Below are 24,495 nucleotides of genomic sequence, written 5' to 3'. Positions count from 1 at the left end.
AGTAGGGTTTAAAAGTGCATACTTAACTGTTAGCAGGGTTGAAGCTCTTGATGGTTGGTAAGATCTACCTGCCTGAATTTGGACATGAGCATTTTATGCAATGAATTAAAAGCAAAAAATCATTTCAGCGAATGGCTGCCAGCTCCATATTTTTAGCCACTGCTGTGCTTCCAGATTATGTTTATCACTTTCATGTACAGGGCACCACTGTGATATGTGATGGTTTATCTGACCCCAGAGAAATCAAGAAATCTTGTGGGGGTTATGGCTATATTTGAAAAGGTTGATTTTTAAATGCATCATGCAGACTGGCCCTGTTTTAAAAGGGATTCCTGCCATCAAATAATCAAAATGTAAACTCTCTTCTCACCTTGCAAAAGTCAAAGATACTCCCTGCATTTTTATTATTTCGTTGAAATCCAAATATTATTTTTCCATTCTCTAATTTGTTTTCCTCACAGTGTGATCAGCTATTGCCAAGGAAGGAAGGGTTAGATGTATCAATCAAAGTTTGCTAAAGGCCCCCTAGGTAATTGAACTCTCAGGAGAAACAATCGTCATGTATTCTTTTCCTGTTGTTTCAATATCTTCGTAAAGAGTCATTTCAATATGTTTGGTTCTGTAGCAGAGGTTCTGTGAAGTGCTTCTGTTCCTCAGAGGTCCAGAAAGCCTGCGAGTCTGTGGGTAAAGGTGGGTAAGGAGAGAGAGGGAAGGAGGCTAGAGAGAGGCTCAGTGCTGAGATAAGGACAGTGTTCTAAAGCCTCCTGGGGGTGAGGCTGGGGTGCACAAACACCCACGACTAATCCAGACAGAAACTGAATAATCAAGGGGACGAGCACTGTGAAGTCATGTGGTCACCTCTCCCTCTAGAAATACACATTGCCCTCAGTAAGCCTCCTCCCGCCCCAGAAGAGCATTAGGAAGGTCTGGAGAGGGGGAGTATTGGCAGAAATAGAAAAAGCAGGTTGAAGGAATTAGCCTGGAGCAGAGAGACCAAGAAACGCAAGCCAGCAGATGGAAGGCAGACTTTTCATGGAAGTCTCCAAGCCCAAGTCAAGTTCTGGGACCACCAAGTACAAGTCAAAGAGTGCTCATTTAACCCCTTTGGGCCCCCACGCGAGTGGAGGAAGACTGGACAGAGAGGGAGAAGGGGCCATTGAAGGTACAGTATTTACTATGGGATTTAACTCCTGAAAGGCCTCCCAGTAGCTTCAGATCTGCTCAAGAATCCTTCATGTCCTGCTGGTTCCCAGTGAGTGGCTCACAGCTTCAAGGCCTCCTCTGCCAGATGGAGAACTATTTCAAGCATCCTGCCTCTATTTTGTACTGTAGCAATGCAGACAGGAAACCTGACCCCATTTTCAGGTTCTAAAGAGAAATTCTAAGTACCTGAAAGACTGAGGAACATGGTGGCTTTTATTTAAGATGTGGAGATAGAGAGCACATACCTGGACTTGGGCCTGCAGCAGCACCAAGGGTTCCCTTTATTTTCTCTCCCGTCTGTGTTTCTCCTTTTCCCTCCGCTGGATTAGCCACGGGGACTCCAAGTTCTTCATTCTGCGGTCCTGGTACCAAGATTTTCCTGGGAATTACAAAGTTATTCACCTTCTACATTGAGCACTTCTTATTTTTTCCCCGGCAACGTAAGTCATCCTTAAGAGGAGTCAGGGTGCTAGCTCTTAAATATATTTTAGTCATCCTTTTGTACATTAAATGCTCTTTCTTGGAGACTGCTCCTGACATGGTGTTCACCGTGCTCTCAGCTGGCCTTCTGAAGTTCTGCCCTGCCTTCCCCACCAGGTACAGTTCAGGAGCTGCCTACCTCAGGGTGACAGGTTATCTTCTAGTTGCTTTATTCCTTTCCCTCTTACATTTAGAGAACATAATTTGAATACATAAACTTCTCTGTGACCACAGCTTTATTTGCAACCCACAGGTTTTGTTATGGCATATTTTCATTATCATTCAATTAATAAAATTCTAATTCCCATTGCAACTTTATCTTTGACCTACATAATGATCAGAAGTATGTTTTTAATATCCAACTATTTGGTAAAATATTGGTTATATATTTTTTAATTTCTTGCTTATTCGGAGTCTTGTTTTATAACCAGCATATAGTCAGTTTTATAAATGTGCCACGTGCACCTAAAAATTTCTGCGTAATATATATATTCCATCATTGTTGGTGCAGGGTTTTATGTAAATTTAGGCCAGAGTTTTTAATGATGGTATTCAGATCTTCTATCACCTGCTGATTTGTTGTTGTGGTTCTATGTTACTGATCTAGGTAATTTAGATTATTCTATTTCGACTTAGTTTTTTGGAATTTCCCTTCATATACTGCATTGAAGTTTAGATATATAATATATTCCTTGTAAAGTAACAGTGGGTTTTATTATCCTGCCTTATCGCCAGTGATAATTTTTGCTTTCAAATCTGTGTTAACATTAAAAAATCTTCAATTGTATTTATTGTTGTTATGACATAATTTTTGAATCCTTTAATTTACAGTCTGACTCTTGTCTCTTGTAAGTGGCATAGAATTAGGTTTTTTGTTTGTTCCAATAATCCTTGTCCTTTAATTTGAGTATTTACAGTTAATGTATTTTCTTATAGACCGTTTACTCCTTGTTTACTATTTGTCCCACCTTGTTATGTTCCTTTTGCTCTTCTTTCTTCCTTTTAGATTTCTTCAAATTCCATTTTCCCTTGTATTAGCTTGTTATTTTTACATAAGTAGCAGTTACACATGTACCATGACTTATTAGCTTTTTTACTGCTTCTCAAGCAATGCTGAGATCTTAAATTTCTGACTACTTTTTTCCTCTTCCATTTGTTTTTAATGCATTCTAATTTTTGATATATTTTATTATTACTCTTTTGTGCAGTTAGATTTTATTTAGGTTTATCCACTTATTTATCCTTTCTGTTATACATAATTCTTTATAAAGTCCTTATTTTCATCTGTGATAACCTTCCTTCTGCCTGCGGGTCTCCATTTATAATTTAATTCAGTCGGTTCTGATGAGAACATATTTTCTAAATTTTGTTTGTCTGCAAATTTCCTTATTTCATCTTTCCTTCCAAACAACATTTTCTCTGCGTCTAGAATTCCCAATGGGCAGCTCTTTTCTTTAGCACTTAAAAATGTTATTCCATTATTTTCTAGTATCCAATCAGTTTCGTTGAGAAGTAAGCTGTAATCTTAATCCTGTTGTTCCTTTGAAAGGAATCTCTTTTTTCCTGGGGCTGCTTTTAAGATGTCATGTTTTTCTTTGTTATTCATGAATTGTACTGTGGTGATCTTAGGTGTGGTTTTCTTTGTATTTATTCTTGTTGCATTTTTTTTAGTGCTTATTGAATGTATGGCTCCATATATTCTTTTTAGTTTTAGACAACTCTCAGCTGTTATTTCTGAAATACTGTTTTCATCCCAATCTCTCTCTCCTTTTTTCTTTGGACTCCAGTTTACACATATGATAAAAATGTTTCCTGTGGCCCATATGTCTCAAATGCGCTTTTGTGTACTTCTTATTCTTTTCGTTTCCCATGCTTTAGTCTTAATATTTTTACTACTCTATCTTCCAGTTCACTTACCTCTCTTTACCTGTGTCCAATCCACTACCGAGTTTTAAATTTCGTATAATTTTTATTTCTATCAGTTCAACTTCAATCAGTTTCTACTTTCTGGTTGTCAAGTTAAATTCTCCACCTTGTCATCTATTTTCTTGAACTTGATAACATTTACCAAAATATGTATGAACTTTAATGTTTAGGTCATCTATGATTCTGATTCTGTTTTGTTTTTCATTCATTTAATTCTCCTTTTCTTGGTAGTCTTGGTGGTTCTTCAGTGAATGAATACCAGACTTGGGATATGACAAGTTGTAGAGAATCTGAATGACATTACAGTTGCCCTTTGAACAACCTGGGTTTGAACTGCACAGATCCACTTATACATGGATTTTTTTTCCATAAGTAATACAGTACTACATGATCTGTGGTTGGTTGAATCCTCAGATTCAGAACCACAGATAAGAAGGGCCGACCATAAAGTTATATGTGGATTTTTGACTGCACAGGGAGTCAGCGTCTCTAACCCCTACATTGTTCAAGGGGTCAACTGTATTTTCTTGAGGAGAGAATTTCCTATTCTTAGGTAGGGAGCAGAGGGGACGATCACCTCAGTCACTGGACCAACTTCATACTCATTTTCCTTCTTTATCAGGTTCAATGTAGACGTTGCATCAACCTTCCTAACACACAGACACACACACACACACACACACACACATATGTACAGACTTTCAATGTCCTAGTTCATATCATTAGTTTTCCACTGGGCCAGAAATCTTTCATAGGTTCTGAACCCCCGTTTTGTCTCTTCAGCATTATGAGCCAACTAAGTCTTTGCTTTGACTTCAGTTAGCTTTTGTTTGACTTCTTAGCATCTTGCCTTGTCTACCTACTTATACATGGAAACTACTGCAAGGGAACACTGTTGCTGAATCCAGCTCAGTTCTCTGAATCTTTACTCTCTCTGTGATTTTGGTCCTTAAAATTCTAGCTGCCTTGTTTTTTCTCAATTCCAACTCTGGTTTCCTTAGTCCTATGACATTGTCCTAAGATCTACTGGCTTTTCTGCCTCTTAGGAGTCACATTTGGTTTCTCAGACTTTTGCTCTTCATCGGTAGTTTCTAAATGACTGGACTAGAAAAGCATGTGCACAATATTGTTCTCACTTCAGTGAGTTTCTTTCTCTACTTTACTCTTCTAGGTCATGGCTACCTCAGTAGCTTTCTAACGCTCACAGTCAAATGTTGCTTATGATTTATCTGGCCTTTCTAGTATGTTTTCCTAAGGTAAACTGATATAGTTGGAAACAGAAGTTTGTACCCACCATTTAAAAAATTCTGTTTTGTCTTTCTATGAATTCTCTTCTTCTCCCATCTTCTGTCACTTTTTCCCACCAAAAATTCCCATTCTCACAGATAGATTATTTTAAGATTAAAAATTATTATTAAGCTAATATGTGAATTTTGAAAGGAATTAATTTTGCTTTGAACAAGAACACAGATTGGTGAATGGAATATGGAAGATTCCTTAAGACCTTTTTCATCTCTAAGAGTAGTATCCAACCATCGGTACCACAATAAGTTTGTCAACTGTGGAAGAAAGCAGTCTTTATAACGTCAACATTATTCAGTAATCTCAAAAACTGCTTCACTTTCCTGCTCATGCCACCAATTTCCAAATGTTCAATGGGAGCAGAGAATCATGGGATGGGACATGGAGAAATGGCCTGTCATAGTAACTATAAATATTGGAAGAATGAAATTATAAATAAAGAGGGTTTTCTATGAATATATTTGAAGTGTTTGTTCCTAAAGAACTTGTAGAATAAGACTCAGAAGTTTAACATAGAAACACTTCTTGATAAGTATGAAACTCAGTAAAATTTATCTCATAATAGTTTTTTCTTTTGTGTTATGTGATTGTCAGGGTGACACAAAACTATTTTTATCTGGACTTCACAGATCTTATTTTTACTATGGGATCAGTGACCCTACATGTTTGAAAAGTGGCAAAATAGTTAAAATTGGAACATTTCCCCCAAATCCAGGGCATATGACTTACATTTCTGTAGAAGGCAATATTATATTTCTGTCTAGTTCTGGGGTAAACATTTTCATACCTGCCAATCCAATTTGACTAATGTATTGTTTTTACAGTGCATTAGTGGAAATTAAATGGTAAATTCAGTCAAACAGCCATTTCATACATCAGAAAGGAAAATCAATCAACACAACTGTCTGACCGAAATGAATGAAGAGAACAATTCAAGGCAAACAACTGTCCCCGTAGACTTGTATAAATACAGTAGTGGTGTCATGTGCAGAATTAATCTTTCCTCACCCTTAACTGGAGAACACTCTGCCAGCCAATTCAGTCACTCAAATGATACTGAATTATAATATTCCAGTTTCATTTACTCTCAGTTACTGGTGACTGCCCTTCCTTCTCCTTCATCTGTCCATCAGTGGAGAATGTCAGAGCAGGAGAATAGTAATATTGGCATATTGTCATGTACTGTCTTGAATTCCACAGCTTCAAAATTCTTAGGCTAACTCAATGATCTTAAAAGAGTCTGGCGCAGAAAGGATATGTGAATTAAATGGCAGACCACCGGCTGACCCTTCCGGCACTAACAGCCCTTATTCCCGGTTCTAATATATCACAGAATACTCAAGAGGAAGTTTTTGAGTGGTCAGCAGAAATATGGCTCCAAAGCAGGCACATGGAAAAGAAATGTTGTCATCTGTGATCCACTTTAAAGTTGACTTGTCTTTTACTCATAAACCAGATTCAGGGTGAATTCTCTTCTGCTGAATGTTAAGAGAATCTGTTGGAGGAGTGTGGCCAATTCTTTTGAATTTTTTTTACTCTCTAACATTTTTTTAAACATTTTTATTGGAGTATAATTGCTTTACAATGGTGACTTGGTTTCTGCTTTATAACAAAGTGAATCAGCTATACATATACATATATCCCCATATCTCCTCCCTCTTGCATCTCCCTCCCACCCTCCCTACCCCACCCCTCTAGGTGGTCACAAAGCACCGAGCTGATCTCCCTGTGCTATGTGGCTGCTTCCCACTAGTATCTGTTTTATATTTGGTAGTGTATATATGTCCAAGCCACTCTGTCACTTCATCCTAGCTTACCCTTCCACCTCCCCATCTCCTCAAGTCCATTCTCTACGTCTGCATCTTTATTCCTGTCCTGCCCCTAGGTTCTTCAGAACAAATTTTTTTTTTTTTTTTTTTTTTTAGGTTCCATATATATGTGTTAGCATACGGTATTTGTTTTTCTCTTTCTGACTTACTTCACTCTGTATGACAGACTCTAGGTCCATCCACCTCACTGCAAGTAACTCAATTTCATTTCTTCTTATGGCTGAGGAATATTCCACTGTATATATGTGCCACATCTTCTTTATCATTCATCTGTCGATGGACACTTAGGTTGCTTCCATGTCCTGGCGATTGTAAATAGTGCTGCAATGAACATGGTGGTACATGTCTCTTTTCGAATTATGGTTTTTTTAGGGTATATGCCCAGTAGTGGGATTGCTGGGTCGTACAGTAGTTCTATTTTTCGTTTTTTAAGGAACCTCCATACTGTACTACATAGTGGCTGTATCAGTGTACATTCCCACCAACAGTGCAAGAGAGTTCCCTTTTCTCCACACCCACTCCAGCATTTATTGTTTATAGATTTTTTGATGATGGCCATTCTGACTGGTCACACAAAGAACTTTGGCATGGTGTTCATCATCTAGCTAATCCTAACATGCAGACATTTATGAGAGTAAAGTCACGTCTTTGCCAGAGTGGGTTGCTTATTTGGGCAACTGGGTCAAATCAAGAAGGGCAAATGTAGGCTGCCAGAGTAAATAAGGAGAGGAAAAACAAAAAGAACGAGACCTATCATTCATCAGTGATTTTCCCCCCAATATTCTTAGCCTCCACCTATCTCCATCTTACTGGTAACACAGGAACTAGACTGAACAATCAGGTAAAAGGTCTCTACAGAAACTGAGTTAATATAGAAAATTAAAAAATAAAACATAAAATTGTAAATTTTCTTCCTAGGGATAATTGAGATGATAGTTCAGTAATAACGTAAGATCAGGTGAAGTCTAAAGAAATTTTAGAAAACCTGGATAAAGTAAGAAAACATCTGTTCGCCGGCATCCGAATGTTCGAGAGACACTGAGACATGTGGGCCAAGTTCTGGAGAGAAGGGAAACACAGACGCAAGCTTGACATTTGGTGCAGCTTTTCTCCTTGGGGCATTTGCTGATTCAACTCATACAGCGTAGGAACTGAAAAGCCAAGGAGTTCAAAAGACTCTAACCACAGAAGCCAAACGGCAAGAGCTCAAGCTAAAAGCAACAACTAATGGAATGACAGGCTACACGTATCCTTAGTCTCACAGGGCTGGGGGAACCATTACATTTAAAGCCTAACAAATATAAGGGTAGTTGGGAATAGGGAGAATCCAAACTTTCACATGGTAATCCCAAAGGGCAACACCCGTAGAGGAAGGACAAGACAGAAATAGAGCAACCTTCACACAGACTGAAAAACAGCTTTGAATGCGCTCACACTGAGAATGGACTAAGGTTACCAGTCCCTATAGTAACTGTCTGCCATGGGCAAAAGGAAATCTTTTCAAGAGAACGATAACAGTATCCAGGACGTGGAGGTATCTTAATAGTTTCCTAAAATAAGTTAAGCCCAATTTTAATATAAAAAATAATTGGACATACCAGGAAAAAGACTAAATGATTAAAAGCTCAAAAAAAAAAAAAAAAGGACAATGTAAATAGACACAGGAGGACAAGAGTTAGTAGGCGGTTAAAAAACAAAACAAAACAACTATGATTAAACAAAGAAAATAGACACATGGCAAATAAGCATATGAAAAGATGCTACACATTCCATGTCATCAGGGAATTTTCAATTAGAACAATAGTGAGATACCACTACACACCTATTCAAATGGCTAAAATCCAAATACTGAAATCCCAATGTTGTTGACGATGCAGAACAACTGGAATTCTCATTTGTTGCTAGCAGGATACTTGGCAGTTTCTTACAGAACTAAACATACTTCTACCATACAGTGATCTAGTAATCATGCTCTTTGGTATTTACCCATAGGAACTGAAAAGTTATGTCCGCATAAAAACCTGCACATGGATGTTTATAACAGTTTCTTTCATAATTGCCAAAACCTGAAATCAACCAAGGTGTTTTTCAATAGGTGAATGGATAAACAAACTGTGGTATATCCGTACAAAGGAATAGCATTCAGCGCTAAAAAGAAAAGGCTATGAAGCCATGAAAAGACATGGAAGAAGCTTAAATGCATATTGCTAAGTGAAAAAAAGCCAATCTGCAAAGGCTTACGTGCATATTATATGATTGCTGTATGAAATTTAGGAAAAGGCAAAAGTGTGGAGACAGTCAAAAGATCAGTGGTTGCCAGAGGTTGTGGGGAGGGAGAAAAGGATGGGTGAAGCCCGGAATTTTAAAGGCAGAGAAACTCCTGTGTATGGTTCTGTAATGGTGGATACAGGTTATTGCACGTTTGTCAAAAATCATAAAATGTACAAAACAAAGAGTGAGGTCTAAAGTAAAGCATGGACATTAGTTAGTAATAATGTATCAATATTGGTTCATTAACTATAACAAATGTATTACGCTAATGTAAGATGTTAATAATCGGGGAAACTGGGTTGAGAGGTAAGGAAGTATGAGAACTCTGTCCTTTCTGCTTAATTTTTCTGTAAACCAGAAACTGCTCCGAAATAGTCTGTTAATTTAAAAAACAAATCTAGACCTGCATACAAAACTTGCACGTAAACCCAACCACAGCAGCATTATTCATACGAGCCCCAAAGTGGAAGTAACCCAAATGGCCATTTACTGTGAATGGATAAATGAAACATAGTAATATCCACACCATGGACTATTATTATTCAGCCATAAAAAGAAATCAAGTACTGATACATGCTACAACATGCATGAACTTTGAAAACATGCTAAGTAATCGTATGATTCCATTTGTATGCAATGTCCAGTCTAGACAAATCTGTAGAGACAAAGGATATTAGTGGCTGCCTAGGGTTTGGAGATATGGGGGAGTGAGTGACTTATAATAGATTCTTTTTCTTTTGGGGGGTGGATGAAAGTTCTAAAATTGATGGTGGTGGTAGATGCATAAGACATTAAATTGTGCACTTTAAATAATATGGAAAGTAAATTATATATCAATGAAACTATTATTTAAAATTATGATTAATGTATTAAAAAAAGGACAACATATACAATTTAAGCAAAAAGTATTTGTGAAATGCAACCAAAAGAAACTTCTAGAATTAAAAAAGCTGAAATTAAGCACTCAGAAGATCGGTTGAACAGTACCTTAGTCAAACAAAAGAAAGGATTACAAATGTCAGTTAAAAAATAACTACACTAAAATTTGGAGGGAAAATGATGGAAAACAGAGAAATAAGTACTTAGGACATATAGAGTATACACAAAACACTGTGTCTAGCCAACCCCAAGTCACACAGCCTAGGGAGGAGACACACAGCCTACCTGAATCACAAGGACTCCTCCAAAGGAAAAATGAGGTTCTGATGCCAGAGGTGGAAGGAATGAATTACAAAGAAAAAGAACAATGGTAAACTATAATCTAGATATACATTGGTAAAATACATAGGTTCCCTGGGGTTGTGATCTGGTACAAACAATAAAAAAAAAGATAAGACTCATAGTAGAGGCTGCTAGATTCTGCTGAGGAAAATGTCCAGGGAGGGAAGAGTTGATTTATTTCCTTGTTTTTTTAGAGTCCACATATAAGTGACATCATGCACTATTTGTCTTTGTCTTATTTCCCTTAGCATAGTGTCCTCCAGTTTTATCCATGTTGACTTAAATGACAGGATTTTCTTCTTTTTTAAGGTTGAATAATATTCCATTGTATATATATATACCATATTTCCTTTATCCATTAATCTACTATGGACACTTAGGGTGTTTCCATACCTTGGCTCTTGTGACTAATGCTACAGTGAATGTGGGAGTACAGATATCTCTTCAAAAATGATGATGTTTCCTTTGGATATACACTCAGAAGTGGGAGGGAGGAAGAACTTACGACACAAATCGACCATGTGTAAAAGATGTAGGAATGAAAAACTCTGAACACCTAGGAAGAGTGTGGAGTATTTGGAAAGGTCACTGTTCAAGGTCATACATAGTTTAAAATTATGACATTTCAGTGAGCCTGTGTGCATGAAGGCTTGCTTATATTTCGGGATTTGAATACAGTGCAAAGAAGTGCTGCTAAATTTTCGATCAACATCAAAAAAAGGGTGGAAATGTTTTTTTCTTTTATTATGAAACTGGAGGAAAGGCAAGCCTAGAATTCTAGGCCCACTAGAATTTTCCCTGATGATAGTGGTAATTTAGGAGAAGAAGAAGGATCCAAGGCCATAGAACAACTTTGAAAGCAAAATAAGGCTGCTGAGTCTTCACCCAGTGTATGAGATTAAGTTCTAATGGCATATGATGAAGTGGGCGTGACACAGCTGGCAGAGCTGGTTGAGTTGTTGAAAATGGCTCTTGAAGCTACAGGCATTGGACAGTAGACGTAGAAGAAGAAAAAGGTAAATCCAAAAGAGTGGAAGGACAAAATTAATCAAGAGAAAAGTCAAAAATAGAGAAGAAAAGCAGTAAACTTGGCAAATAAAACCAAAAGCTTGTTCTTTAGAAAGACCAATAAAATAAGCAATATTTGGCAAATATGATCGAGATGGGACTAGCTATAACACAGACAGAATTTTTTTTTTTTAATTACGAAAGAATACTATGGTAGCTTTATACCAACACATTTGAAAATCTGGACAAAATGGCTGATTACTGATTAGTTATATGCAGCCATTATTTACTCCTGTTTTGAGTAGAGAATACAAGTAGCTTTATGAAATTAGAAAATATAATCAAAGATATACACCTTAGAAAGACATCAGTTATTTTCCAATGTATTAAAAAATTAGAAGAGTCCTAATACAAAAATCAGATATGGAAAATTTACCCAAAAAGTAACGAGAAGCACATTTCTTTGAAGATCTTAAGTTCTAAGTAATATTAGCAAATAGATTCCAGCAACATATTTTTAAAAAGTCATTATGATCAAGAGGGATTTATCACCATAAAGCAGATTTTTTCAAGTAGGATAAAGTTGGAATGAGGAAAGAAATGTCCATATCCAATATCAAAACACACTCCAAATTTCAGTAGTTTAAAAGACTCTAATACGCTGTAACAGTACATCAGTAGATTATTAAAGCAGAATAGGAACCCATGTATATGTGAGAAATAAAATATAGAGTAAATAAAGTACAGGCTGTCTTCACTGTGGAGCTATAAAAATGATCACAGAAGCTGAACTGTGCAAAGTTGATCTCAGTGATTGATGGGGAAAACATTATTGTTCTATGACCTTAAAATCTTTCTGACAAAAACACTAGAAACTTTCTTGTTTGTTATAAAGTTATAGATAGACTTAAAAAAATTAGTAAATCTTGTATTTAGTTAATACAGTGCAACCTAAAACATTAGAAGTATTGAAAATTAACATGTTTTATTCCATTGTAAAAAACTTATGAGACTTCTAGTTTTGAGTCCAGCAAGGAAGGAGCTTGGAAGTTGCCACTCTGTCCTAACAGGTAAATATCTGGACACACTGAAAAATCAACAATTCTTCTTAGATTCATTAGAGAAGTGAGGTCACAGGAAAAATCACCGTGCCCAAAACTGGAGAGGCAGATGGCAGATACAGAGAATAACAACTTACCGGAACAGAAACCCAAGAGCAGAAATCTCTGTGGAAAGCAATGGTGAGGTAGGAAAACCTGAACTATATTTGAAGGATTGCTGGAGGCTTGTGTGGAAAAGTCTGTGAGGTAAAAACTCCAGGGAAGCCCCTATCCTTTTGCGACTTTTGTCTCTTGAGCTCTACCAGGTTGTGACTACCAGGTGAAGGTCAAAGGAAAATCCCCTTGGAATTCTGGCAGAGGGAGGGTGAAAGGAGCAATTTTGAAATACACCAGAGCATTCTGCTGTTCTTCATAAGGCCTGCCCTCAGGAGAAACGGTTTTACCAGAGGCCTAACCTATGGGGTTTTGTCAGAGCCTAACTGACCTGGGGGAAGGGAAATATCCTACCGTGAGCCCTGCCGGCCACTGTGTTTCACCTAAGGTGAGGGAAAATACTGAGAGGCACTTGTGACATTCATAGCTGAGGAGCACATGCTCATTATAAGACTGAGACCTAATCATAAGACTATGCAATGCTTCTATAACACCACATCTCTAAAGGACTATGTACTGCAGTGAATTTCACCAGTGCATCGTGTCTGGATTTTCAAGGAAGAGAAAAGTGAATCATATAAAATGCTTGATTAAACCGAGAAATGGCAGAAAAAGAGTGGAATGTAAAAAAGGAACAAAGAACACTGGCAATAAATATGAAACAGTAACAAATATGGTAGGTATTAATCCAATGATATCAATAATCATTTTAAATACCAATGGTACAAATACACCAGTTAAAAGACAGAGATGGTCACAGAGGATCGATAAACAAGATCCAAATAGAAGAAATCTACTTTAAATATGAAGGCACATATAGCTTAAAAGTAAAGGGTTGGGGAAAGCTACATCATGCTAACACTAATTAAAAGAAAGTTTGAGAAGCTGTATCAATCTCAGACAAAGCAGAGTTCAGAGCAAAGAAAATTATCAGACAAAGAGGGACATTCCATAATGATAAAGGGGTCAATTCTCCAAGAAGACATAACAATTCTTCATGTTTATGTGCCTAACAACAAAGCATCAAAATTCGTGAGACAACAACTGATAGAACTGCAAGGAGAAAGAGATAAATCCACTCTCATAGCTGGAGATTTCTACACCGCTTTATCATAAATGGACAAATCCATCAGGGAGAAAATCAGTACAGACATAGCTGAATTCAGCAACACCATCGACCAAATGGATACAATAAACATCTACAGACTACTTGAACAACAGCAGAATACACATTGTCTCAAGCTCACATGAAGTACACACGAAGACAAACCACATTCTAGGCCATAAAACACACTCTAACAAATTTAAAATGTCAGAAATCATATAAAGTCTGTTCTCAGACTGCAGCGAGGTCAAACTGGAAGTCAAGAACAAAAACAAAGCTGGAAATTCCAAAATACTTGAAGATTAAACGGTTCAACTCTAAGCAATACATGGACCTTGCTGTCTGTATGTGAACTGAATAACATGCACAGTGACCAATCACCTACAGACTTTGAAAGAAGGGACCTGATTGTTCACTGACCATGATACACATCTGTCATATCCCGGGTGATTTGTTGAGTTAAGAACTAGCTGTGAAGTTTGCACTTTATGCCCTTCCTCACAGTTAATATGGCAGTAACTGAAATTTGATGGTTTTGTTGTGGTCCTGGGATTATTTAACTAAATCATGGTAACTGAAATTCATGCATGGGCAAACTGTTCAGAGCGAGGACTGCATGTGTAGCATACATTGGGTAATATTCCATCACAAGAAACAAATACCTAGAAGAATGTAAGATAGGATGAGAAATCATACTCTTGTTATGAGAAAGTCTGTCCCTAAGCAGAACATGAAACTGAGATATCATAAAGAAAAAGGCTAGTTGATTTGACTTGATAAAAATTAAAGAATTCTGCACAGCAAAAGGCAACCCAAACATAAAGATAACTGACAAACTGGGAAACAAAATATAAATATTTGACCATGGATTTGGCCAACAATTCCTTTTCTTCACAATAGTATGAGGAGGGAAAATCTCAGTGAGTCAAACCTCATGAATCAATAGATGAGAGGTTAGACTAAAGTTCTCATATGGTGTGGATTTAATTTTATGGAATGCAACTTACCTTCCAACAGAAAATGTGAGTACTACCAGTCTTATGAAGATCCTTGGCAATGCAAGTAGAGAAACCTTGAGTAACTGTGTGATAGATGAATCTCTTTCCTGTTCTATAAGAGGAGAAGAACAATTAACAGAATGTCTATTTCTCCAGGGCAGAATTCCAATATTGCCTCTGTACCACTGAGCCTTGTAAAACATCGAAGCGGACAGTCTTTAGCAAATCACTCTTAAAGAGTCAAGAGGGAAAGAAATGGAAAGGCTAATGAACTTGCCAATGACCTATGTAGCCCTGACTGCTGAAAACAGCGATGATGGGAAATATGTGATGCCACGTATGTGAAACTTGAAGAGCACAGAGATTCAAATGGAGTAGAGTAGGGAAGAGTGCCTCTGATAACCCACCCAAGTTGAATTATTTATAGTCTCAACTGGGAAATGTTGATTAAGAAATGAGAGGAAACAGGCAAGAGCGGCCCCTGAAATTGTGCCTAAATACCTCCAATATTCCTAAGGAATCCCGCAGACAACTGTGTCAGAGCGGAGCTGACAAAGGGAGTATATAGTAAGCGCAGAGGTCATGGCCTTGTCAGCCAGCATACGGAGAGCATTACTGATCCTCAGCAAATCATTACTGATCCTCAGGAAAATGTACTGTGACTGGGTCTAAAACCTGACTGGAATTTTCCATAGATGTGTGATATTGGAGATGGGTTTGCAGCTGCACTTGCCAAATCACCTTTGCAAAGCACAGTAGGCCACAGCCAGAGGAGCAAAGGCTGCTCTGCTCTTTCTCAAGCAGAAAAGGATTTTAGAAGTGCCCACTTCTGTCCCACAAAGGATGGGGATAGCAGATTACGAATTAGTGATTAGCACAATATCTGTGATCCCTCGGCTAATTTCCGTCTTGAAGCTGGGATATAAAGACTCAGGTGTTGGGTGATGAGCCACAAGCCATCTGAACAGGTGCTTAATCAGGACTGGATGGGATGAATTCAGGCCTGGGCATCTGGCATCTGGTTCCAGCCCTTTTCCGGGCAGTTAACCTTTAGACATGACCCTGACACCTTTGCATCTGTAGCTTTTCGTTGTTGTTGTCTGGTTGTTTAAATATGTAAAATGGTGATAACACTACCTGGTGGCATATTCTATTTTAAAAAACCTTCCATTACTCCATGCACATCAAACAGTAAATGTGTTCTCTTAGTAAACCTGCATAACAATTTTCTGAACTCTTGTGCTCTGGGCAAGACTTATGAATACACCAGGCAAATAAAGTGAAAGGTGAGACAGTACATAGTGTTGTATTCAATTGGGTCTTGATTCCCAAGTGTGACTCTTCACCAAGGATTATGCAGTAGTTCAGGACACAGATTAAAGTTGTTTAGAGTGTGTCCTAAAGTCTCACTGGCAGAATTTAAATCTCTACTCTGGAAATTGTAAACCTGAGACAAATTGCTTCCCTCAACTTCATTTCCTGCATCTGAGAAAGATAATAGTATCTACCTTGTAGTAGACTGAGTAATACCATTGCCCCCAAATGTCCACATTCTAATCCCCAGAACCTGTGAATGTCACCTTAAATGGCAGAAGGGACTTTGCCAGTGGGATGAAAGTAAGGGTTTTGAGATGGGGAGATTCTCCTGGACTACCTGGATGGACCCAAATGTAACCACTGGTATTCTCATAAGAGAGAGGCAGAGGGAATTTTTACTCCAAAGAGAATGTGATGATGAAGTTGGGGTTGGATTGATGTGGCCAGAAGTCAAGGAATGCTGGCAAGGAAACAGATTCTCCCTTGGAGCCTCTAGAAGGAGGATGGACGGCCTTGTCAACTCCTCGTTCCAGCCCAGGGAAACTGGTTTTGGACCTCTCTCTTCCAGAACCATAAGAAAATAAGTGTGTTTTGTTTTAAGCAAGCACATTCGTAGTAATTTGTTACAGCAGCCATAGGAAACTACTGCGTACCTCATAGGAACTATTTCTCCAATTAAAATGTGTGACTGGAAACACACTTGGTGGCATGTGTGACACATGGTAGGTACGCTGCTGTAGGTCGTTCTCGGAAACTGAAGCCTTGGTTTTGAGGGATCATCAAAACCAGTACAGTGGTTGCCATGTTTCTCCTTGTTCATCCTGGTGACAAACCTGGTAGAGAGAGCTCCATCCTTTCCCACAGGATGCCCACCCCAGTACTTAGAGGGAAGAGGTTATGTCTCACTTAAGGCACCTTCCTCTTTTCCTTTCTACTTTTTTTTTCATTCATCTTCATCCAACTGGCCTTTCTAAATTTTAAAGAAAACAAGACCATTTCTCGATGGATTCAGATACTACCCCAAGTTAATATTCCAACCAAGTTCTTGTTCTTCCGGGTCTCATCACCAGAAATTTCTGAGCCTAAATCCTCTCTAGTTTCTAGGATCACCCATTTTCTCATTTCTCCCTTCTCTAGTTCAGAGTCTTGTCAGTTTAGTCCTTTCCCTAACCACAACTTATAATAAGGTGACACAGCAAAGTGATGAAAGTCTGGACGGTCTGGTTTTAGTCCTGGGTTTTTGCCACCTACTCACTGTGTGGCATTAGGCAAGCTATTCAACCTCTCTGGGCCTCAGTTTCCCCCCAAAAAGGTGAATATTACGTACCTATAGGGTTGCCATTATGAGTATTAAGTGAGTTAATATTTGCTAAGCACTTAGAATAGTACTTGTTGTAGTCTAAGCACTACAGTTGTGCTTGTTAATAATAGTAATTGCAATTCCAAGCGTAAAACTTACTCAGCTTTCTGTCATAACTTTGAAAGGTTGGTCTATCTTTTGGCCGGCGTTGCAGGTAACTGAGTCGAGGCACGGGCTGAGGCATTGCTACCACTGGGTGGTGTGTTCCCAGAACTTGGAACAGCGGTGTGAAATGGGTAGTGGTTTTACTTGGAGACGGGGCAGACTGGACAATGACAGCCCGGGAAGGAGGTGTGGTGTCCATAGCTTCGGGGTCAGAGGTGCCGCCTGCTGAATGACCAATGGCAGCTGAAGCCGTAAATGGGGGGCTGGGGAAAACGGGGGCAGAATGGACAATGACGGCCCGGGAAGGAGGTGTGGTGTCCATAGCTTCGGGGTCAGAGGTGCTGCCTGCTGAATGACCAATGGCAGCCGAAGCCGTAAATGGGGGACTGGGGAAAACGGGGGCAGAATGGACAGTGATGGCCCGGGAAGGAGGTGTGGTGTCCATAGCTTCGGGGTCAGAGGTGCCGCCTGCTGAATGACCAATGGCAGCCGAAGCCGTAAATGGGGGGCTGGGGAAAACAGGGGCAGAATGGACAGTGATGGCCCGGGAAGGAGGTGTGGTGTCCATAGCTTCGGGGTCAGAGGTGCTGCCTGCTGAATGACCAATGGCAGCCGAAGCCGTAAATGGGGGGCTGGGGAAAACGGGGGCAGAATGGACAATGCCGGCCTGGGAAGGAGGTGTGGTGTCCATAGCTTCCATATCAGAGCTGCTGCCTGCCTGATCTGAGAAAAGAGAGTGAAAGTGGGAGAGCTTCTCCCTAGCTTCTAAGTCTTCTCGAGGTCTAGCACGCACTGGACAGCTCAGCCTGGTGCTGTGACATTCCATTGTACGTGTCATAGAGCAAGGGCAGGCGGGGGCGGGGGTGGGGCGGGGGCCACAGGCAAGCCCAGCCCATGGAGGAACCCGGCCCAAGGGCAAAGAGCCCGAACCCTTCTGGATTTTCTAGCGGCTGGGACTTCTCGCTGTGGGTGGCAGGTGTTTGGCACCGGATGGGCCACCATGCGGAGACTGTTGGGGACTCTGGAAGCCTTCTCCTCCAGAGCTCACCCTGCCTGGGCACCAGCTCTGCAGGTGTTGCGTTTAATGTTGTCCCAGAGGTCTCTTAGGCTGTCTTCATTTCTTTTCATTCTTTTTTCTTTAGTCTGTTCCACAGCAGTGAATTCCACCGTTCGGTCTTCCAGGTCACTTATCCGTTCTTCTGCCTCCGTTATTCTGCTATTGATTCCTTCTAATGTAGTTTTCATTTCAGTTATTGTATTGGTCATCTCTGTTTGTTTGTTCTTTAATTCTTCTAGGTCTTTGTTAATCATTTCTTGCATCTTCTCAATCTTTGCCTCCATTCCTTTTCCGAGGTCCTGGATCATCTTCACTATCATTATTCTGAATTCTTTTTCTGGAAGATTGCCCATCTCCACTTCATTGAGTTGTTTTTCTGGGGTTTTATCTTGTTCCTTCATCTGGTAGGTAGCCCTCTGCCTTTTCATCTTGTCTGTCTTTCTGTAAATGTGGTTTTTGTTCCACAGGCTGCAGGATTGTAGTTTTCCTTGCTTCTGCTGTCTGCCCTCTGGTGGTTGAGGCTATCTAAGAGGCTTGATGGGAGGCTCTGATGGTGGGTAGAGCTGACTGTTGCTGTGGTGGTCAGAGCTCAGTAAAACTTTAATCCACTTGACTGCTGATGGGTGGGGCTGGGTTCCCTCCCTGTTGGTTGTTTTGCCTGAGGCAACCCAACACTGGAGCCTACCTGGGCTCTTTGGTGGGGCTAATGGCAGACTCTGGGAGGGCTCACGCCAAGGAGTACTTCCCAGAACCTCCGCTGCCAGTGTCCTTGTCCCCACGGTGAAACAGAGCCAGCCCTCGCCTCTGCAGGAGACCCTCCAACACTAGCAGGTAGGTCTGGTTCAGCCTCCCCCAGGGTCACTGCTCCTTCCCCCGGGACCCGATGTGCACGCTATTCCGTGTGCGCCCTCCAAGAGTGGGGTCTCTGTTTCCCCCAGTCCTGTTGAAGTCCTGCAATCAGTTCCCACTAGGCTTCAAAGTCTGATTCTCTAGGAATTCCTCCTCCCGTTGCCGGACCCCCAGGCTGGGAAGCCTGACGTGGGGCTCAGAACCTCCAGTCCAGTGGGTGGACTTCTGTGGTATAAGTGTTCGCCAGTCTGTGAGTCACCCACCCAGCAGTTATGGGATTTGATTTTATTGTGATTGCGCCCCCTCCTACCGTCTCATTGTGGCTTCTCCTTTGTCTTTGGATGTGGGGTATCTTTTTTGGTGAGTTTCAGTGTCTTCCTGTCGATGATTGTCCAGCAGCCAGTTGTGATTCTGGTGCTCTCGAAGAGGGAGTGAGAGCACGTCCTTCTACTCCGCCATCTTGGTTAATCTTCCCTGTAACAGCCAGAATGTCTCTGGATGAAAACAGAATAAAATTAAAGCCATATTTTTCACCTCCTCATTCCTCTAGTGGCTTCCTTTCATCTTCGTTACTCTCTCAGTCCAAACCTGGTCAGTCTGATTCTCGCTTTCTGACCACTCTCACTATCTTCTGAAGCACAGAACCGTGAATCCACTCTTCCGATAAATCTAAGATTCATGACATCTTCTGCACTCATAATTGAATTTCTAGACATCTCATTCCTGGGATAAGTTCCATCATTCCAGTTGCGTATAGGAATTCAAGACAACGTTAGTATACAATGTTCTGTTACATATCTTTGTTTTAGGACAAGCATACTGACCTTGAGGTGAGACTGAAGGAAACAACAAATCCAGGAAGAAAGTGTGAAAGAGAACGTTAGAAAAAACTTAGTGAGGGCGATATTCAGAAATAATATTATTCACAGACATAGACAAAATATAAAGCACAGGATTAGAGAAGGGAAAGGAGTCACACAGATTCTGCACTGGCAACAAAAATTAGTAATTTCAGATTTTCAACAAGTGTATTTTCATATTAGATTACACCACTGTACCTTAATGTAAGTTTCTAAAAGAACAAATTTTGTCTAAAATTTACCATTTCCTAGGGCAGGAAAAAAAAGTAGTTTCTTAAACACAAAGGAAAAGAAAAGAAGGCTAGCTGCTCCCCTTCTCGTTTAAGTAGCTAACTGTGATCCTACAACGTCAGTCAGCTTAGTTCTACACACACCCATCTTAGAACTGACAACTCCTTTACCCACCCCAGTCCATGTCTTAGACCCAAGTTATCCAGGAGCAAAAGCAGAAAAACACTGACAGCTTCAGTTATTCTGTAGAAAACAGAACTCTAATTCATTTGGAAAATTTTGAAATAATTTTCTCAAATGTGAAAATAATGTTTTCCTAATTACACCCATTATTTCTCATTCCAAATCTATCAAATCCACCCCCAAAGGCGCAATCTAAAAGCAATAATGAAGAATATATGGCTCTATAAACATCAATTCATTTCCAACACTGCTCAGCAGAAAGAGATGCAAAGTAGCCATGCTTCATATTCCTACCCCAGCACGAAGCCCCTGAGGTTCATTACTGCTTTTCATAACAACAGGCAGTTTTCCCTTTTTAAAAATTAATCAATTTCATTGAAAGTAGTATCGATAATATCCTCCAAATACTTAAGACTTCTTACAGCCAGTGCCATCCAGCTCACCTTCAGGATCTAAATTTTACTTTAAGAATCTAAAACAAGAAGTTTATTTCTTGAATTCAAGCACCATTTCAACTTGCACTTTAATGTTTTCTAATGTTTCAGTACTAAAACGAGAGTTTTTTAAAACTCATTGTCAGAATAATGAAAGGCAAGGATAACAAGATTTATGATCGCCATCACATAAGATAAATAGATGAAAAACAGAGAAACAAAATGACAAACAAAACTCCTCACAACCACACAGCAAATACGTGGTGGATCCGTGAGAGGAATGTAGGTCTGCTGACACACCTCCTGGACATACTTTATATGTCTTATGATGCTTACAGACTCCTGAAGGGATCTACAAAAATCCACGGACCTTTGGCATTTGGAAAACAGTGTAGAATGCAGACAATGTTCAAAGTCAAAGAGAGGCCAATCATTTACCTAAATGACTGTTCCCAATGATCTTTTTTATTTTTGTTGGTTATGACACATTACGTTAGAATAATTTTAGATCAATGATGACACTCACTGAAATCTCATATAGATGCAAAGTTTTATATGAGACACGAGAAAATCCCTGAAAAAAGAAAAATTAAGCTTATTCCTGTCGAGAGTGAGCAACCTTAAGGATCTTTTTAACTATTTTACAGTTCAGGAGTCATATTTCACTTTGGCATCAAACTTTAGCTCTTGGGAAATAAATTTAGGAGAAAAAAAATCTGCATATAGAATAACTATATATAATCCTAATGTTTCCAGTGTCAAGTAAAAACTTGAGGTAACCATCAAAATTTCTATCAAGACTGTAATAAATTATAAGGTGCTGTGCCCACAAGAAACTTTAGGAAGATGGCCTAATAGAACTGACTATGTAAAGCGGTGTGTTTTTTCTTCTTTTAAATGAAATCAGTGAAATTCATCTAGGAGGACAAAGGAAGAAACAAGCCCCCCCCCCCCCCCCACCGCAGAAAGCAAGCTGAAGCCAGCAGGATCTGATAAAGAACCAGTCGCCTTCCGTTACAACACTCGCAGCATCTCGTTTTCCCTTTTTCTTTTCATTTTTTTAAACACAACCCATTCTCCCTCAAGAAAGCACACACAGTCATCACACTCATTTCTCCTCTATTTCAGCTACGTCAAGACCACATTCACCAACACTGTCCTTCGTGGATCAAAGATACGTGACTATAAATTTAAAAGTAAGGAAATGCTTTAAGGAACCATTTTCCTCATGAATTGTATACTAGTTTACACCAAATCTATATACAGCTTAATATTAATTTCCCTATGGGAGATTTCTGAAGACATTAAGCTGAATGATCAATTCGGGATTTCTTTACAGAAAAAATATTTACAAATATGAAGATTAAATATGTAGGTTTATATTCTCAGGTTATACTGTGCCATAGATGCCTGAATATACTGTGATACCAATATAAAATCACAAACATAAAACCCACTTTCCAAATGAAAATGTCAACAAAAATTTTAGGTCAACCTAAGCAAATAAACTTTCAGGATGCAGTTAAAACAGTCAAATATCTAATGATAATAGTAAACATATTCATCTGGTTACACACATTTAAAATGGAATACATGAGAAGATAACGTTAATTTGGAAATACTTCCTTCCACCCCCAGTCACTGAAATAATTTTATTCACTCTCTTTGCGCACATCTTCAATATCAATTCACCAAAGGAAGAAGATGTGCCATTACTTTATGTATTACCAAGAAATAACAAAATATATACCAATTAAATCACGCCATTATTTATTCACATATCCCAGTTTCAGTGATGTTAAAATGTAAAAATACAAGTTAGAATTGGTATTTCACTGTGACAGAAGAGGAGAGAGGTTATCTATACTTTTGTTTAACCTGCAGATAGAAAAGTAATCCTACTGAATTATATTAAATAAGAATATTTAATGCATATGCGTTTACTTATATTTTTACAGAAAGAAAAGTATATGGGCAATGGTAAACATATTACAAACATATAGAAGAAACAAATATAAAAATATATTCAATATAACAAACAAGGGTATAAGGGACTATTAAATCTCCATCTGTTTGATCAACGGTCTGAATGTGCGGGGAATGGAAAGATAAAAGTGAAGAAATGTGGGATGATTAGACAGTAAAATGAGAAAGGAGCTGTGTCTCTATGTTTTAATGTATGTATTTATTGGGCCCACAACAATGTACAGTCCTGGGACAGAATGTGATAGATACTATAACAAAAGCGCACACACACACACACACAAAAAAAGGAAAGAGACATTACTACCTAAGAGAGGTCAGTAAAATTTTTTTTTTTCCCCCAAAAAAGGTAACAATTAAAAGGGGTCAAATCCCCACAAATGAATAAGGGGAAAGAAAATTTTAGTCAAAGAGAAAATACTCAGAAAAAGCAGATAACAATAAAGCATTCAGGGCTTCCCTGGTGGCGCAGTGGTTGAGAATCTGCCTGCCAATGCAGGGGACACGGGTTCGAGCCCTGGTCTGGGAAGATCCCACATGCTGTGGAGCAACTGGGCCCGTGAGCCACAATTACTGAGCCTGCGCGTCTGGAGCCTGTGCTCCGCAACAAGAGAGGCCGCGAGAGTGAGAGGCCCGCGCACCGCGATGAAGAGTGGCCCCGCTTGCCGCAACTAGAGAAAGCCCTCGCGCAGAAACGAAGACCCAACACAGCCATAAATAAATAAATAATTCCCATTAAAAAAAAAAAAAAAAAGCATTCATCTCCTAATTCTAAAGCCCAGTTTTAAAGAAAACAAAGAGTTAAATCTACTAATATCAGACCAAAAGTTGGAAATATCTTGTAAACTCTAAGTTTGCCAACACATTTTGAAAGATTTATAAAAAATAAAAATAACTCCATTTTCATTACATAAAATTTCAGGTACTAGTAAGCTTTAAAAGCAAATAAAAAAACTTAAAAGGTCATATCCTCGAGCCATGAGGATTTAAGCCTAGCAACTATCTTCCCTAAATTCTCCAAATACCACCAGAGAAGTACTTTCTCTTACACATGCACGCGTGCAAATAACACCACAGACTAAATCTCACTCCCAGCATGATGGGAAAACGACCCCATTCTTTGTGTTCAAGCTCAGTTCATTATGTTGATCTTGAACTACAGAAGTATAGATTCCTCTCACTTACCAAAATGAGGTTAACAGTTACTGCTGTAGCAATTTAGACAGTTAATTCAGGGGCTAACTACCTTGAGCCTGAATTCTGAGCAAACTGGGAACACCCTTGCTTTAAAAAAAAAAAATCAAGCAGCTCCAAATCTTATGAATACATCATATACCAGTTTTTTAATAGAGCCAGTTGTTTATAAACCAGAATGTAGTTCCCTTGGAAACATTATAAATACAGGTTAAGTTTTCTTGCTAGTCCACAAAATTTAAGTTTAATCATGATGTAAAAGCCTAGAACTAATAGTTCTAGATGAGGTCTGGAAAAGACAGTTAGCAAAGAAAATGAAAGCAACCATCACAAAGCAGAAAAACTAAGTTTCCTCCTAATAAAAA

At 39.1% G+C, this 24,495-nt stretch overlaps 1 pseudogene across 1 annotated transcript in view; it reads right to left on the bottom strand.

Moving 5' to 3' along the window:
* Nucleotides 1-1,448: 1,448 nt before the first annotated feature.
* Nucleotides 1,449-24,495, bottom strand: part of LOC309657056 (ELKS/Rab6-interacting/CAST family member 1-like) — a 126,214-nt pseudogene continuing 103,167 nt past the window's right edge. Inside the window, exons 7-8 of the transcript XR_014268305.1 lie at nucleotides 14,567-14,669; nucleotides 1,449-1,582 (exon numbers count right to left, since the gene is read on the bottom strand). The product of XR_014268305.1 is annotated as an ELKS/Rab6-interacting/CAST family member 1-like (transcript). The remainder of the gene's footprint in view (nucleotides 1,583-14,566; nucleotides 14,670-24,495) is intronic.

Source organism: Balaenoptera physalus, assembly GCF_965194825.1.
Source record: "Balaenoptera physalus genome assembly, chromosome: 3".
Lineage (NCBI taxonomy): Eukaryota > Metazoa > Chordata > Mammalia > Artiodactyla > Balaenopteridae > Balaenoptera > Balaenoptera physalus.
The sequence above is the reverse complement of the archived record's forward strand: the minus strand, read 5'-3'. Positions and strand labels throughout refer to the sequence as shown.